This window comes from Symphalangus syndactylus, chromosome 3, assembly GCF_028878055.3.
Source record: "Symphalangus syndactylus isolate Jambi chromosome 3, NHGRI_mSymSyn1-v2.1_pri, whole genome shotgun sequence".
Taxonomy (NCBI): domain Eukaryota; kingdom Metazoa; phylum Chordata; class Mammalia; order Primates; family Hylobatidae; genus Symphalangus; species Symphalangus syndactylus.
The window spans coordinates 69,962,473-69,980,919 of record NC_072425.2 but is presented as its reverse complement, the minus strand read 5'-3'; positions in this window follow the sequence as shown (position 1 = coordinate 69,980,919).

Here is an 18,447-nt window from a genome sequence, read left to right as displayed (position 1 = left end):
CAGCATGATGACTGCCTTCAGTTTCTTAAGTCCTGATTTGGATGTTGCACAACGTTATTCTGTCACATTCTGTTAGTCAAAGCAAGTCAGAGGGATAGCCCAGATTCTAGGGAAATAATGAAACAAAAAGCACAGTATTTACTGTTACTATTATAGTATTTATTTGCAATAGAATACACAACAACAATAGCATACAGAGGAGAGAAGGGAGATAAATGAAGTTGAAGTGTCCTATGGTCCTTTCATTATTGCTAGCTCAAGAAGACTGAAGAATCAATGACCTAAGCATCCATCTCATGAAGTTCCTAACACCAGTAAATTATACCCAAAGTAAATATAAAAAAATAAAGAACAGATAATAAAGAAATAAAGAACAAACATAAAGTATATGATCAACAAAGTAGAAGCTGGTCCATTGAAAAAAATATAAAGTTAATAGATTTCTGAAGAGAATTATAAAAAAGATAGCATAAATAACCAAGAGTCAAAGTGGAAAATAGGGCAAGGCTATAACTCTTAAAACCATTACAAATATAATGTTATAATATATTTCTGTCAATATATTTTATAATTGAGATGTAGGGACAAATTTCTAGGAAAACATGACATACCATGATTGACCCCCAAGAAATAGAAAATCTGAATCGTCCTATCTATTGTAGTTTTGAATATATTTTTTTAACATCTCCCACACTCACACAAATGCATGAGACCTTTAGGTCCAGAAAGCTTATAAAACATATAAATTATATAATAAAATAATGACACCAATTGGTAAAAACACTGTTAGAGAATTTAAAAGTCCTTAATAGCTCCAATTTCATTTTACAAGACCATGATAACCTTGACAGAAAATCTGATAAGAACTCTATAATTAATTAGCCAGGCATGGTGGCAGGCACCCGTAGTCGCAGCTACTCAGGAGGCTGAGGCAGGAGAATGGCATGAACTTGGGAGGCGGAGCTTGCAGTGAGCTGAGATCGCACCACTGCACTCCAGCCTGGGCGACAGAGCAAGACTCTATATCAAAAAAAAAAAAAAAAAAAAAACTCTATAATTTAAAAAAACAGGTTAATCTCATTTATTAATATAGATTCAAAAGTACTACACATAAGTATTAACACATTGAGTTTACATATATATCTCACATGACTCAATGTGTTAATGTGTGCGTGTTAACACTGAAGATGTGTGTGTGTTGTTTATGTGTGTTTATATCATATTTCAAAAAAACAAGTCTAGTTTATGCCGGCAATACAAGAATATAAGGTCAGTTTTACATCAAAAATCATCAGTGCATTTTACATTAACAAAATAAAGCAAAAAAACATATTTTCACCATATTAACAGAATAAACAGAAAGTTATGCTTGAGTATTTTATAAATTTTAATATCATTTCATGGGGAAAAAACCCTTAGAAAACTAGAGAAGGAAAGAAACTTACTTAATCTGATAAAAGATACCTATTTTTCTGAAAGAAAGTACAGCAAACACTAATGGTGAAATGGCGAGAGCTTCCTTTCTGAGACTGAGTATAACACAAAGATGTCCACTATCAGCACTTTTATTTAACATTGTGCTGAAGTTTTCAAGCAGTGAAATTAGACTAAATGAATAAATGGTAAAGAGATTGGGAATGAAGATTTGCAATATTTGCAAATAATATGATGGTTTAAGTGGAATATCTAAAGGAATCTACAGAAAACCTATTAGAATTAATGCATGAGTTTAGCAAGGCTCCAGGATAAAAGGCCATTATCAAAAATCAATTGCATTCCAATATAACAACCAAAGAATTTGAAATAATATGTTGTAATTAAGCCAGTTACAGTAGCATCAAAAATATTAAATATCAGGGAATAAATCTAACAAATGTGGATACTTCTCGCAAACCATAAAGTACCATTAAGAAAATCTAAACACAAATTGAACAAACAGAGAAATACATCATGTTCATGATTAGAAAAAAAAATATTGTAAATATATCAATTCTCACCAAATTGGACTATAAATTCAATTCAATCACAATCAAAATCTCACCAGGGTTTGTGCATGTATGTGGAAATTGACAAATGAATCCTATGATTTCTTTGTAAATATAAGAAGCTAAAACCAGGTAAGTCAAAATTGAAAAAGAAGAAAAAAAGAGTAAGTATTTTTGTACCAGACTTTGACTTATTTTTGAAGATACAGTAATAGAGACCTTGTGGAATTTGTCCAAGGGTAGCTAAATTAATAATGAAATAGAAAATATAGTCCAGAAACAGATCCATGCATACATGAACTCTTGAATTATGATAAAAGTGGTACTGGAGAGTGACAGAAAAGTAGTCTTTTTTTTTGTGGGGACGTGGGGTGGGGGATGGAGTCTTGTTTTGTCATGCAGGCTGGAGTGCAGTGGCGTAGTGTCGGCTCCCTGCAACCTCTGCCTCCTGGGTTCAAGCAATTCTCTTACCTCAGCCTCCCGAGTACCTGGGATTACAGAAGTATGCCACCATGCTCAGCTAATTTTTGTATTTTTAGTAGAGACAGGGTTTCACCATATTGGCCAGGCTGGTCTTGAACTCCTGACCTCTTGATCTGCCTGCCTCAGCCTCCCAAAGCGCTGGGATTACAGGCATGAGCCACCGCACCTGGCTGAAAAGTACAGTCTTTTCAATAAATGGTGCTGAGTCAGTGAGATAGACATATGGGGAAAAAAAGAAACCTGACCCCAACTTCTGACTATATGCAAAAATCAATTTCAAGTGAAGAGTAGAATTAAAAGTAAAAGATAAACAATAAAGCATCTAGAAGATAATAGCTTCATGATCTTGAGATGAGCAAAGGTTCTTTTAAAATGACACAATAATCCCCATATTTAAAGAAAAACACGATAAATCGGACCCTATTAAGACAATGAACTTCTGGTTATTAAAAGTAACAAAAAAGTAAATAGGCAATAAGAGAAGATATTTGCAGCACACATACCCAAGAAAATGCTTGTATCCACAATATGTAAAGAACTACAAATCATTCAGTAATAGACAAACAGCCAAAAGGGAGGAAAAAAAGACATGAAGAAGCACTTTACAAAAAAAAGAAAAAAAAACTCATTATATAAAAATGGCCTGTAAACATTTGTAAGGGTGCTTAACTTTATTAGTTACAGGGAAATGCAGATTAAAGCCACAAAAAGATGAAGTACACAGCCACCAAAGAACTAAAGTTAAGAAGACTGACAATGCCACATGCTATTGAGGAGCAGCACTGGGAACTATCATAAAAGGATGATAGTGATTAAATCGATACAGTCACTCAGAAAAATTGTTAGGCAATATATGTAAAGGTTAAACTTAACATACCATGACTAGCGATAACACTCCTAAATATATGCCAATGTTAAATAAAACAAGCAGGAGGCCATTAGCCTGACGCCGTCTCTTTGAGTTCCTACATTAAAAAACACAACCTAACTCAGTAGCATTTTTTTATAAGAAATAGCCGGATTGCAGCCAATCACAAACAGCTGAGCCTCAGCCAATCACAGGCAGCCAACTAATCAGACTGTGCCTAAATAAGACAAATGCCTCATCACAGCATGCCTAAGAAGCAGATGCTTAGCTAGTCCATCAGGTGATTTCTCTACTTTGCTTCCCTGCTCAGCCTATAAAAGCTTACTGCTCATGCTGCTGGGCAGAACTCTGATCCTCTTCTGGTTCTGAGTGCTGCCCAATCATGAATCATCCTTTGCCCAAATAAACAATATTAAATTTAATTTGTCTAAAGTTTTTCTTTTAACAGTTTGGCATTACAGCACGAAGTGACTGAGCAAAGCTACCCACTGAAACCACTGGGCACATTGCTCTCTTGCCTAAACTGGAAGTCAAGGATGAGTTTCCTCTCAGATCAAAGGTCTGCAAATTTGCATTGTGAGCTCCGGACTTTATTTAAACAATTCTTTTACAAAACAGAATTTGCAATTGGATTGAATCTAATAAATAACTAGGTTCCTGCTCCTTGAAAGTAGCTTTCTCCAAATCTGAAGAGTCTGGTGCTTCAGAAGTCTGGGACTCTTCTTTCTGGGACACTGACTACTTTTATGTACAATAATGATGATTTCAGAAACCATGTATTTTGGGGGAAATGGTTAGCCTTACTACGGAAAACTTAGAATTACGGTGGCCAAAATGAGGAAGCTTTAAATTGAGAGGTGCTTTAAAAAAGAAAGGATGCGGCTGGGCGCTGTGGCTCACACCTGTAATCCCAGCACTTTGGGAGGCCGAGGTGGGTGGATCACGAGGTCAGGAGATCGAGACCATCCTGGTTAACACGGTGAAACCCTGTTTCTACTAAAAATACAAAAAATTAGCCCGGCGTGGTGGTGAGCGCCTGTAGTCCCAGCTACTTGGGAGGCTGAGGCAGGAGAATGGCGTGAACCCAGAAGGCGGAGCTTGCAGTAGCCAAGATCGCGCCACTGCACTCCAGCCTGGGCAACAGAGAGAGACCCCATTTCAAAAAAAAAAAGTAAGAAATAAAAAATTGAAAAAGATAAATTAAAAAAAAAAGAAAAGATGCAAGACACCTCAAATACAATGGAATGTATTTTTGACTGTCATGCAGGAACTTCTAAAAGACTAAACCAATCAAAACACTGCCTCTCTATAAGAATCCTCATAAAATTCAACTGAAAAATCTTAAAGCTCTTTTTCAAATATATTAGTAAAAAACTTTAGCTATCTAGGTGGGTAACCCTGTTCCATCAACCAGAAAAACAAAAATGGATTCAGAGATTTTTTTAATGAATTAGTGAGTTTTGTGTTATTGTACCTAACACATGGCTAAAATTTTTGAATGAAAGCCTGTATGTTTATATTTATGTATGTATGTACATATGCATGTGTCTGTGGTATTTTTCTATTTCTGCATAGTATTGACAAAATTAATTAATTTTTTTTTTTAAAGCTCTGTTTGGCCAGGCGTGGTGGCTCACACCTGTAATCCCAGCACTTTGGAAGGCCGAGGCAGGTAGATCACCTAAGGTCAGGAGTTCAAGAGCAGCCTGGCCAACATGGTGAAACCCTCTCTCTACTAAAAATACGAAAATTAGCCGGGCGTGATGGCGCACGCCTGTAATCCCAACTACTCAGGAAGCTGAGGCAGAAGAATCTCTTGATCCCGAGAGGTGGAGGTTGCAGTGAGCAGAGATCGTGCCACTGCACTCTAGCCTGGGCGACCCAGCGAGACTCTGTCTCAAAAAAAAAAAGCTCTGTTAACTGGCTTAAAGGAAAATAAGCCTTTATATAAATTAAGTATTCCTTAAACTCTTAGATAGAAACCAAACCAAAATGTTTTTCCAGTTCACATGATCTTAGATAAGTCTTTTAATTATTACTCTAGTAAATAATATTCAGTTAATCAGTTTGAATAAAACAGATACGTCTTCAGCGTTCAGTATTAAGTATAATGCAGACAACTTTTTCTACTGAGGGTTACTGGTAAAATGCATGTATGTTATTTCTATATTACAAAATTTGTCAGCAAGAAAAGTAACTTAAAATGATGGCTACTTGTTTAATGCCTCATTTTTATGAGCAATCCAAGCACAATTGTTAAAAACAAATGAGCTGAATACATATAAGATAAAATTCTCATGTGAAAAATGTTCTTTCTATACCAGAAGATTTTAAGATTCTTATCCAGAATGCAACGTTGAGGCTGAGAGAAATCTGTACAAACAATTTAATTATTAGGCCTAGCAAAAAAAACAGGACAATAAAGTGTTGCCTTCCTTACAGCTTCTTATTACAGAGAGACTAAAGATAGGTGGGTCTATTAGTAAGCATGCCCTGTGGCACATTGAAAAGTGTACTGTGATAAAGAAGATGCTTCTAGAATTATGAAATGGTGGTGTTAAATTATACAATGTTGGTATATGCCAGGCAGTTTACTATTGCTTGCTTCTTACCTTTCACTGGAAATTAAGGTTATTAAGGGTTAATAATTGACATAAGTAACTAAAATTCATAGAAATTATATGGGAAACAACATTTTATGTAAGTTCACAAGGAAGGCAAAATGTGTTTTTGGTAAGGAAAACTATGAGTCATGAGGATGTGCTTTGTTTTGTTAAGGGAAAAAGTAATTTTTGTTAAAATAGAATGATAGGCTGTTGCACAATAAGAAAAGAGAAAAATATAGGACAAGAATTGAATGTATATAAGAAAATTATAGAAAGTTTATATGACAAATCTTGGGAAAGGAACTTTATGTGTGATCAAGCTGGCTAAGATTTGAAGGAAATTGTTTATACGTTTTTGAAACTGAGCATTACTGTCAAAAGCAAACTGACATAAAACTAAAATTTGGTTCTCTCTGTTAAAACAATAAGGTTTTCCTGGACTTCTGGTCTGCTTTCAGTAAGAAATTGTATAAGGTTTTCCTTTACCTTTTAAGTAATTGGCTTAGGGAACAAAAATTCTGGTTATGTTTTTTTTTAAGATTATATATTTATGAAGATAATTTCCTGTGCTTCATGTTGCCCTTATTAAGTCTTTGATTATTTAATATAATCTAAGGTTTTTCCTACAACTATATGGCTTTCTGTATTTGCTTTTGAAGTCTTTTAATTATTACTCCAACTAAATGAATAAGTATTGATTCACAGTGACCTGTGATCCTATTTTAATCAAATGTTTTAAACTTTTTGACATATTTGACAATTTCCATTTTTGACATTTTTGATAAATTACAAATTAAAACATTTTGACCTTGAACTAACTTTGAAAGCTTTCATATGGGCCCCTGGAATTTCTCAAATAAATTTATTTTCTGTTCTTATAAAAGAAGGGATTTTTAACCAATTAGGCTTATTTGATAATATGTTAAATTGCATGGGAAGTATCATCAAATAAGTGATTCTGAACCTCCTTTAAGTCATATTGAATGTGTCATTAATACATGTTTCAGAAATTGTATGAAACACCTAGAGATCTGATAGTCCTGGTATAATGCTATCAGTCATAATTCTAGTTATCTGAAAATATTGTATGTCACAGAAATAACAAAATGTCCTTGTCAGTTGCATTATAATGAGCTCTAGTCAGATCTTGAACTATGGCTGTTTTAACTCTTGTCATCCACGAATAGTTAATTGTTTTACTCTGATACTTTCCTGAAAGCTATTGCTAGTATCTATAAACCCAAAGTGTTTTATCTTTGATAAGATTCATTGAAAGGACCTGATAACTGTACAGATTTCTGACAACTTTCAGATCATACCATTAGACTGTTCCCTGAACTCTGGGAATTCTTAACTGTTTCATAAAACTGCTAACCTAACATCAAGCAGAATAAGAATTAATTGAATACCAAGAAAATGCCTTGATAGATTTTCCTTCTGTCAGAACATGCAATTTGAACGAATTTCATAAGATTGATCCAAGTCAAAGCATCTATGATGATCTATTTAATAAACTGTGCTATGCACCTGATTGTTAAAAAACAAAGTTGGTATCTGAAAGGATGTAAATTTCATGTTAAGAAAAGACCCAGAGAGGGCCCAGATAGCCACCTTATCATTCTTGAGTCCTTAAAGCTTTCATTATAAAAAAGTCTGTACTCTGCATAGAGTAGATAAAATCATACAAATTATGAGAAAAATCAGTATATTGACTGTTCTAAAATTTTTTAAATGATGTACAAACAATACTTAGTTTGCCAAACCCATAATCCTGGTAAAACAGTAAAATCTCAAGTGTTACATTTCCACCACCTGCTAAATCATTTGATACTTACGGATGGATTTCATTCCATTTCCAACGTTCAATGGAATATCAAAATGCTCTTGAAATAGCCTGTACGTTTTCTGATTGGATAGAAGTTTTCCCCTGCAAGAAGGTCTATGCTATTACAATAACTAAAAGATTATTGGAAAATGTGTTTCTTTATGCACTGTATTCTTTTTTTTTTTTTTTTTTTTTTTTTGAGACAGAGTCTCGCTCTGTCACCCAGGGCACTGTATTCTTAAAAATTACTGAAAGTAGATTTTAAGCATTCTCACCACAAAAAAAGATAAGTACAGTAGTCCCCATTTATTCATGAAAGATACATTCCAAGACCCCCAGTGGATGTCCAGAATTAGAAATAATATCAAACCCTATATATACTATGTTTTTTCCTATACATATATATCTATGGTAAAGTTTGATTTAAAAATTAGGCACAGCAAGAGGTTAACAAAAATAACTAACAATAACATAGAACAATTATGACAATATACTATAATAAAAGCTATACAAATATGGTAGCTTTTTCTCTGTCTCAAAATATCTTACTGTGTTGTACTCATCCTTCTTCATCTTATGATTATATGAGATGATAATATGCCTGTGTGATGAGATGAAGTGAGGTGAATGACCTAGGCATTGTAACACAAATGGAAAATTTCAGAAATAAACAATTCATAAGTTTTAAACTGCATGCCATTCTGAGTAGCATGATGAAATCTTGTACCACTGCACTTCATCCTGCCCAATTTCCATTAGTCACTTAGTAGCTGTATTGGCTACCAGATCAACAGTCACAGTAACAAAGTGCTTGTGTTAAAGTAGCCCTTGTTTTACTTAACAAGAGCCCAAAGTGCAAAATTAGTTATGAAATATCTTTGAGCCATGGTTGACCAGATAACTGAAACCACAGAAAGGGGAACTGTGGGTAATAAGGGATTACTATATGTGAGACAATGCATATGTTAATTAGCTCTATTATGTCATTCCATGATCTATGCATTTTTGAAAACATATACAGCATCTGTACAACTTTTATTTGTCAATTAGAAATAAATTGATTAATTAGGGGAAAAAGAAAATGTGTTTATGGCAACTGGAGGCATTCTGGAAAAATCTTCAGCAATAGAAGTACTAATTTCACTGAAAAAGTTATAAAACAGTTAAATGAGCTATTGCAAACATTACCATTGTCCCTATCATATCCAGTCTTTCGGGAAAGTTGAAAGGACAAGTGGCATTTAAAAATTGAAGTTGATAAAGTTAACTGAATCAACTAGATTGCTTTACTAAAGACATTATCATTGGCCTTGAAGGAAATCATATCTATCCCTACTGGAAAACACAAATTAACCCCTTATAGAATAGTTACTGGGAGACCTATGTCCCTAATATTAAAACCTTCTGTATCTCCTGCTCTTACAAACTCTGACATGATTCATTGTTGCAAGGCTTTAATGCGTTATGCTAACGTACATTTTCATCAGGTAAAAGAAGCCTTCTGTCACCCACAAATGATAACCAGACATTTCACAAACTAAGACTTAAAGACTGCACCTTTTGGGAGTGACACCAGAGAAGGACTGCCCTTTAACCCTGTTGGAAGTGATCATACTCTATTCTCACCACCCACACATCAGCAAAACTTCAAAGCCTCAAGCCTGGGGTCCATATCTCTCAACTCAAGAGGGCCCCTCCAGACTCAGGAGGGTACTCCAGTCGGAGACCTCAACTTATCAGAGAGCTTCCTCCCAGAAGCAAGTGACATCCCAGATGTGGACAGCTTTCCCAAGATCACAGATCAAGACTTCTTTCCTCTGTCATCGTGAAATGTTTACTCTTTTTCTTCTTTTTCCTGCGCCACTATTCTGTTTATACGTGGGAAGATAGTGCTATGGTTATAGTTTCACAATTGATAGCTTCCATAGGAAATTTAACTGAATGATGAATATGTCATATTAAACCTAAATCCCTACATGGTCTTAGATATCCTCTAGCTTATCCTATAACAAATTTCACTCATATTCCAAGTGCAACTACTGTTCAAATTGCACATCTGATTCTTTCCATAGTGTTAGGCTTTTAGATTCATATATTCACAGTGTTTGTTTAAATCTGACAGCAGGCAAAAACTGTAGTGAGGGTTTTGCAGTTTTTTTTTGCCAGAAACCACATAAGAAAATTAAAAGGAAAGATAATTCAACAATTTGTAAACAAATTCCTAACCCTAATTTTCATCATCCTCCTGATAGTCATCATAGCAGTCTCCCTGGTACACTGTATCAAGAGTCTTAAATGCTTGTATGCAGCCATCCACTATGCATCAAATGGTTTCAATCTGGTTAGAATAACAAAAACACAAAGAAAACATAAAGCATCAATCAATTGACCTGACACCTTGACTTGTGAATTCCATACTAAGACCAAACAAGTCCATGAGGATGGCAACAGAGAGTGGTGTCAATGTTGAAGGTTTTGAGAGGCTGACCAAAAGGGGGAAATTATAAAAGTAAAATTGGCAGGAGATCATTAGCCTGAGGCTATCTTCATACTTTGAATTTCTATAAAAACTACAATAAAACATAGTATGTGAACAAACTGAATCCTAACTTAGTAGTAACAAACAGGCAGGTTTCAGCCAATCACAGACAGACAACTGAACAGCTTCTGCCAATCACAGTCAGTCAACTGATCAAACTATAATCAAATAAGGCAAATGCCTAGCTGTAGCCAATCAGATGATTTCTCTCCTTTGTTTCTGTGCTTGGCCTAAAAAAGTTCACTGCTCATGCTGCTGGGCAAAGCTCTCTGAACTACTTGTTCTGATTACTGCCTTGTTCATGCATTGTTCTTTACACAAATATACTCTGTTAAATGTATCTAAAGTATTTATTTTAATACCTATATGAATGCATACATATATCCACCAACAGACATATGCAAGAATTTTATAGCTGTATAATTTATAAAAGCCCAAATATTTTCTTAATCCAGTCTATCATTGTTGGACATTTGGGTTGGTTCCAAGTCTTTGCTATTGTGAATAGTGCCGCAATAAACATACGTGTGCATGTGTCTTTATAGCAGCATGGATTTATAATCCTTTGGGTATATACCCAGTAATGGGATGGCTGGGTCAAATGGTATTTCTAGTTCTAGGGGAGTGGAGAGGGATAGCATTAGGAGAGATACCTAATGTAAACGACGAGTTAACGGGTGCAGTACACCAACATGGCACATGTATACATATGTAACAAACCTGCACGTTGTGCACATGTACCCTAGAACTTAAAGTATAATAAACTTAAAGTATAATAAAAATAAAGTATAATAAACTTAAAGTATAATAAAAATATATATATTATATATATATATATAAAGCCCAAATAGGAAATAATGCTAATGTCTGTCAACAGTAGAATTGTCAAATAAATTGTGTAATATTCATTTAATGGAATAACATAAAGCAAATAAAATGAACAAGCAAGTTAACACCACAACACAGCCAGTGCTGTGGTGAACAGTTAAACAATAAGGCTACTGTGAAGATAAATGAGATTATTGCTATAAATGGCCTGTTGCTTGGACTCTTCAAAGTTCCTCCACTTACCAACTGCACTTAACTACACAAGTATATCTTGGTAGCATTTATTTTACTTCTTTAGTGGAAGGATCCTTTCTGATGCTCAGCCTGTAACATTACTTTGCATCTATCTGATGCCCTTCTGAGCTGCTGGCCTTAAGAAAAGTGGTGTCAAGAAGGAGCAAAGGACAGCATGAGCACTGACTATGGGGAAGTTCTGAGTGAGGTTCTGCTGAGCTATTAATATCTGTGGTCCAAGAGTAAAAGGAAGAGAAATTTTATGGTGATCTATAGATTTATCAGCAAGAGAAAAATTCTCCCTACTGAGCAACCAAACGACATAAAATACAAAGTGTGGGTGACAGAGCTGCAGCCCACACTGCAACAGAGTTCAGAACCCTGAGTGGGGAACATACTGTGCACACATGACAAACTTTCCTATCCTATGGTCTTGGAAAGGAAAGCACAGACAAGCTCTGAGAAATGGACAGACGGCTGGGAAATCATGAGAGAACTTTGACACTCGGAAAGTTTATATGGCATATAAACAGCCTTTTTAAATGTGATCCAGACTATGAGTGACAACTCTAAATGTTCTTTGATCCACATCTGTGGAAGTAAGATCTGTGTACAAGTAACCTCAAATACTAGTCAACGTGTAAAAAACAAACAACAACAACAAAATCAAGAGTTCAGTAGTGGAGGCTTTTACACTTTGGAGTCGGAGTTACACATGCTGTAATCTCAGGATTTTGTCAGTTGCTAGCCGTAATGTGTCTAAATTAACCTTTCTGAGGTCAAGTTTTATCATGCCTAAAGGTAGTGTAACAATATCTACCAAACAGAAGTATTATAAAAATAAATAAATAATATATGTAAAGTACATATCACACTGGTTAATGAAAAAGTAACTAGTGAATAATGGCAGTCATTATCCAAAAGACAAATACATTCTCTTTGTGTGTGTATATGTATACACACACACACACATTCATGCTTTCAAGTAGCTCAAAGCCTCAAGCTGGAAGTTAGTACTAAATCATATGAGAAATAAATGCAGAGGTTTAGATTTGCCATCAAACCAAATCTAGGGACTATCAAGGAAAAAATTGTTCTCCTGAAGAGAATGGACATTTATGGTTCCATATATGCTATATGTTATATGACAATGCATGCTATATAATATTATAATGCTTTCTAACTGGGTTACGCCAATCCACAATGCCCCCATCAATGTGTAAGTATTACAAATTTCACAAAAACCATGCTTACATAAGGTGCTATTTTGTTGTTGTTTGGACTAATTTTTAGACTTTTAGGAGATGTTAATTTCTAGAGCTTCATGAAATATTTAACTGTTTTTCATGATTTTTAGGAGACAGTTAACTAACAAGCATTATAGAGCTGTTCAACTGAGCAAATTGGTTTTCACCACTAGCATAGGTTGATGAGGCCCATCAAACAAAGAGTGTGAGAAAGCATAAAAAAGACTTGTTGTGCTCTAAAATGATACATCCTTAATCCGGAAGCTCATGCAGTTCTGAAGCTCTTTCACAAAGCATTTGCAATTATCCATCAAATGTGCTTCCCAAGAGCATTTTGAAAACTCAAAATTGGGGGTTATTTTCGCACATCCCAGTGTTTTCAGGCTTTCACTGGTTTTTAAATTAATGGAAAAAGTATGACAAAGCAAACAGGATTTTTTTCTTACAAGAACCTGTTTGAATGCCCATTGTGCTTTTTGACAGTAAACACCAGGTAGGAAATTCAAGGGTTTTTTGAAGTCAGCGCGCACAATTTCCTATTTACTCTTAAAGAGTAATTTGTTAAGAAGTTTCTTTATTTGCAGTAATGTCTCATCATCTCAAAAGCAAAATAATCATTAATAATGACAATTATATGACAAAAAGGATTAGGTCTTATGAGAGAAGAATGCCAAATTTAAGTAGCTTGTGATAAATTATTTTGCAAAGTAATGCTGAATATGTATTGAAATATGTGTATGTGCACACCTGTGTATGTATATGTTTGTGTGTGGGTACATATATATATCATATATATATGTTGTTACTGTCTACTGTCATTGCTGACTACAACACCTGTGATTATGGTTTTGATATCACAGACATATACAATCATACTGTGATAGTATTTGTCATTCCTTCTATTATGTAGAAGGATGGTAACGAGGACCCACTGTGTAGCTAATAACGTCCAAGAATCTTGAGAAACCCACTACAATACTGAATTGCTCTCTCATTTTCTGTTTAAAAAAAAGGAGAAAGAAGAAATCGTACATGAAGTATGTCATCATGCCCTCTACAATTTGTGTGAAACAGTTCAATACAGTTGTCACCTGAATTAGGTGTGGCCTTCTCTACCACTTTGGAAATAAGACTATTTATTGTACTGTTATTTCTATTCTATGGTAGCTTGCCTATCATTCTTGAGAGTGCAGCACTGAGAATAAGTCTCATTTTTAAAATAACCCACATTACTTGTACTTTAAGGATGCTGTTGAGGATGATGTTTGCTACATCAAACAGATCTTCCTGATGAAGATAGGTTAGAAAAATGTTGCATTAGTTCATTTTTCATGCTGCTCTGAAGAAATACCCATGACTGGGTAATTTATAAAGGAAAGAGATTTAATTGACTCACAGTTTTGCAGGACTAGGGAGGCCTTGGGAAACTTACAATCATGGCGGAAGAGGAAGCAAATACATCCTTCTTCACATGGCAACAGGAAGGAGAAGTGCCAAGCAAAGCGAGAAAAAACCCTTTATAAAACCATAAGATCTTGTGAGAACTCACTCACTATCATGAGAACATCAGTATGGGTGTAGCCACCCCCATGATTCAGTTACCTCCCACTGAGTCCCTCCTACAATATGTGGGGATTATGGGAACTATAACTCAAGATAAGATTTAGGTGAGGATACAGCCAAACCATATCAAATATCTTTCAAGCCCTATGTCAGGAATAATTGAGCTTCTCATCAGTAACTTACCTATTTTCATCTCACAAACATTGGGCCTACTGTAAATGAATGATTGTATTTCTTCTTTTTGCCTTGGCTTACCGTAAACTTTGTGAACCACCTCTGGAAAATAATACTAGACCACACTACATAGTAGCTATGAGCCAATCTTATATATGAATTCACTTTACCTTTTCCTTTCTTTACACTTATTTCATTTTTGAAATTGCATTATAAAAATTTTAAGCCCCTTAAATTATTTTTGGCAATGCAAAATAGGCATCAATATATTTTCTTGGTGTATTTACACTAGTCAATCATCTACCCTTCCTAAAGAACTGTGAGAGATACCAACATGAATCAAATATGGCTTCTGCTCCAGTTTTGGAAGAGATCTACACATAAATAAGTATAATAAAACAGAAGTAGGTAAAAGTACAGAAAAAAATATATGGGAATTGGGGAAAGAGAGACATGAACTGCCCTTAGTGGAAAAAAAGGAAAAGGGACATGTGGTAAAGTAAAATGAGCAATGCTGTTGCTTACTAGCTGTGTGATCTTGAACAAATCACTCACCTTCTTTGTGCCTCAATCTCCTCATCTGCAAAATGGGAATAGTAATATCTTGCTATATAATTAAATGAGATAATGTACTTAGCACAGAATCTAGCACAAAGTAAATGCTTAATATATTTTAGCTGATATCGATAAATTTTAGGTACTATGACAGAGATTATATCAGAGCTGAATTTTTATGGAAAAGTATAATTTGAATATTTTGATATGGGAAGAAAAAATATCCAGTACTAAAAAATATACAAACAGAAAAGGAACAGAGACAGGAAATCATTGTACATGCACAAGAAAGAGTATGTAGAAGAGTTTGACTAGATCTATAGTACTCAAAGAAAATCAGTTAGACATAGGCTCAGAATGGTAGGTCTTCATAAAAAAACTTAAACAGAGATAATGAATTTGAGATTTATTCAGGAGCCATGGGAAGCATTTTGAAGTTTTAAATGAGTACATATTGCAATCAAATTAATTGGAGGACAAATGAATTAAAATGTGAATAAAAATAATTACCAGTGAAATGATTAGTCCAGTGGCCCAAGAAAGAGGTATTGATATCTGAATTAGTGTATTTGCAGGAAGAATAGAAAGGAAAGAACAGCTGCAAGATAGTCATAGTCTACAGATGCTTCAGAATCTGGCAACCTTTTGGTTTTAGTGTAAAAAAGAAGAGGAGAGAAATCAAAGTCTATGGTTTTAATTGTAGCTAATAATCGATACTCAATTTCATCAAGAGAGGGGAAGTTAAGGAAGAAGAGGAGTGGTGAAGGTAAGTTGATCAATTCACATTAGGATGGTTGGCATTTGCGACGCTGATGGGCTACAAGAGCTGAGGTGCCAACGAAGTTGGAAATGAAAGCACTCAGATGAGGAACAGAAGTGGAGGTAAAGAACTGGGAGTCACCTTCATTGCTGAGCTGTCAAATTAGATGAGCTTTATCAGATGGAAAATAAGGGAGAAGATAAAAGAGGTAAGGAACGGCCTTTGAAAAGCATTATATTTAGGGCTGAGAGGAAGAAGAGCACCAAAAAGGAGTAATTGATGAAGCAGGAATAAAATCAAGGAAATCTGGTACAACCCCAAAATCATAGAGTTCCATTCAAATGATGCAGTTTTCCTTTATCTTTTGCAATTTTTTTAAAATTAGAACTCGATGTAATTGGAGTAAACACTTCTCCCAAGATAATGCCATTTAAATTTTTTTCTAAATATAAGAATTATATCCTGAGGTGGCTTAAGCCTGGAAAATTCAACGAAGGAATTTGACTCTATAAAGTATGCTTCAGTCTCAGTAGTCATAAATATTACTCCAATTATGAATTAAAATTTTTCAAAAGAAACTAAATTAAATCACAGTATATTTGGTGTAACTTTTGAAAAAATACAGCACTTCTGTGTAATATGATACTATTGTTTCTCCACTAATTCATTTTCTATATCATTTGGGACAGGTAAGTACACTTTCCTTGCAATCTGACTACTTTGCTTCTGTTTGTACATTTTGCCTTCAGATTTTCTTCACTTCTAAAACTCTATTATCATTTGGCATTAGAGGAATCATTTTTATTAATATTTTCCCCTTAACAGTCTATTTTTTCATGCTTAATTTCTAACATACATTTTTAAAAACCTAAAAAGGACCATTGGTAGTAAATGATTGGTTATTATAGTGACCTGAAATCTTCAAAATCTATAAGCAAATGAGAACCAATAAGCTCATATGAATATTAAAAGATTTTTCTATTTACCTCTCCCAACCAAGTCCCTCACAGTGGTTTTTTGTCACTTTTTGTGACACATTTGGGCTCTCTTGTTCTTTCCTTCTACTCTCCTCCATTGCCTATAACTCTACTTTTGAGTCACACCCTTCTACTGCCACTGTGTTGATGCCTTCAATTAAAGCAAGGCCTCCTGGTGCATGAACTTTAAGTTATCAAAAACAGAAACGTAGTAGGGCTCTCCACAAAGACAAAACCAATAGAATATATATATAAATAGATAAGAGAGGATGAATTAGGAAAATTGGCTCACACAATTATGGAGACTGAGAAATCCCACAATAAGATGTCTGCAAGCTGGAGAACCAGTGACTCTGTAGTGTGGCTCAGTTCAAGCCCAAAGGCCTCAGAACCAGGGAAGCTGATGGTGTAACTCTGTGTCCAAGGCCAAAGGATGAGAATCCAGAGGTGTGGGAGGTGGGTAGTGGTAAAAGTCCTAGAGTCCAAAGACTAGAGAACCTAGAGTTCTGATGCCCAAGGGCAGGAGAAGGATGTCCCAGCTCCAGGAGAGAGAGTGAAAATTCACCTTTCATCTGCCTTTTTGTTCTATCTGGCTCCAGCAATTGAATGATGCTCACTCACATTGAGGGTGATCTTTCCCACTCAATCCACCAAATCACATGCCAATCTCCTTCAAAAATACCCTCACAGACACATCCAGAACTAATGGTTTGCCAGCTATCTAGGCATTCCATAATACAGTTAAATTGACACTAAAAAATTAACCATCACAAATGGCATGTTCCTTTCAATCATGCATGCACCAAAAACAAATTATATTCCACAGAAATAGGGAGAATGCCTATGCAGCTCACACATTGTCTATCAAACAGGGCTGGAGAATAGACAATGTTTTCCCTATCTCTCTCCTAAGGTGTCCATTTCAAAATGCCCTCCATATAGCCTCTTTTTATTCTAATGTAAATTAAATCATTTAAATGTGTGCTTATGATAACACACAGTTCAGCTATTTATTAGATTCATTAAACCCTGATTTCCAGTTTAGACCAAGCTAGTCATCTTAATATGGAGAGAGATATAAACAAACATAGTTACATAAAAATGATAATATAGATATAGATGATAATATAGATATAGAGATATAGATACATATAATAATCATTTTTATTTTTATACCAATTACCTATATCTTAATATAAGATCCTATATATGCAATAAAAGCATCAATTTAGCTTTAGTGTTGTAGTAGTTACTTTTTTCTGCATAAAAAACACCTCAGAAATTAATGCCTTACAGTCATTTGTTTAGCTTACAATTCTGCAAGCTGGCAATTTGGGCTAGGTTTAGCTGGAAGTTTCTTGTAGGCTTAGCTGAAATGGCTCATCTGTACTCCACTGGGCCTGTACAGACCAATTCACAGAGTAGCCACAGAGATCTGAGAAAGAAAGGGGAAGCATTCAAGACCTTCAATGATCTAAGCTCAAAACTGGCACATCATCACTACTACCGTATACCTGTCCAACGCAAGTGACGAGGCCAGTCCGGATTCAAAGGATAGGGAGGCAGACTCCACCTTTTTATGGAAGGAGATACAACGTCATATTTTAAAGCTTTTGGACCTGGGACTAGAAGACGTTTTTTAAGCTGTTAAATAAAAACTGATTGAAACAAACAATAGGACATGCAAGTTCACATGACAGCCCTCTCCCCAGGAGTGTCTATGCTAAATAATAAATAATGAAGATTCTGAAAGACATTTCAGGACAATATCTGGCAAAAAGAAGGCATTCAAACCTATTTGTC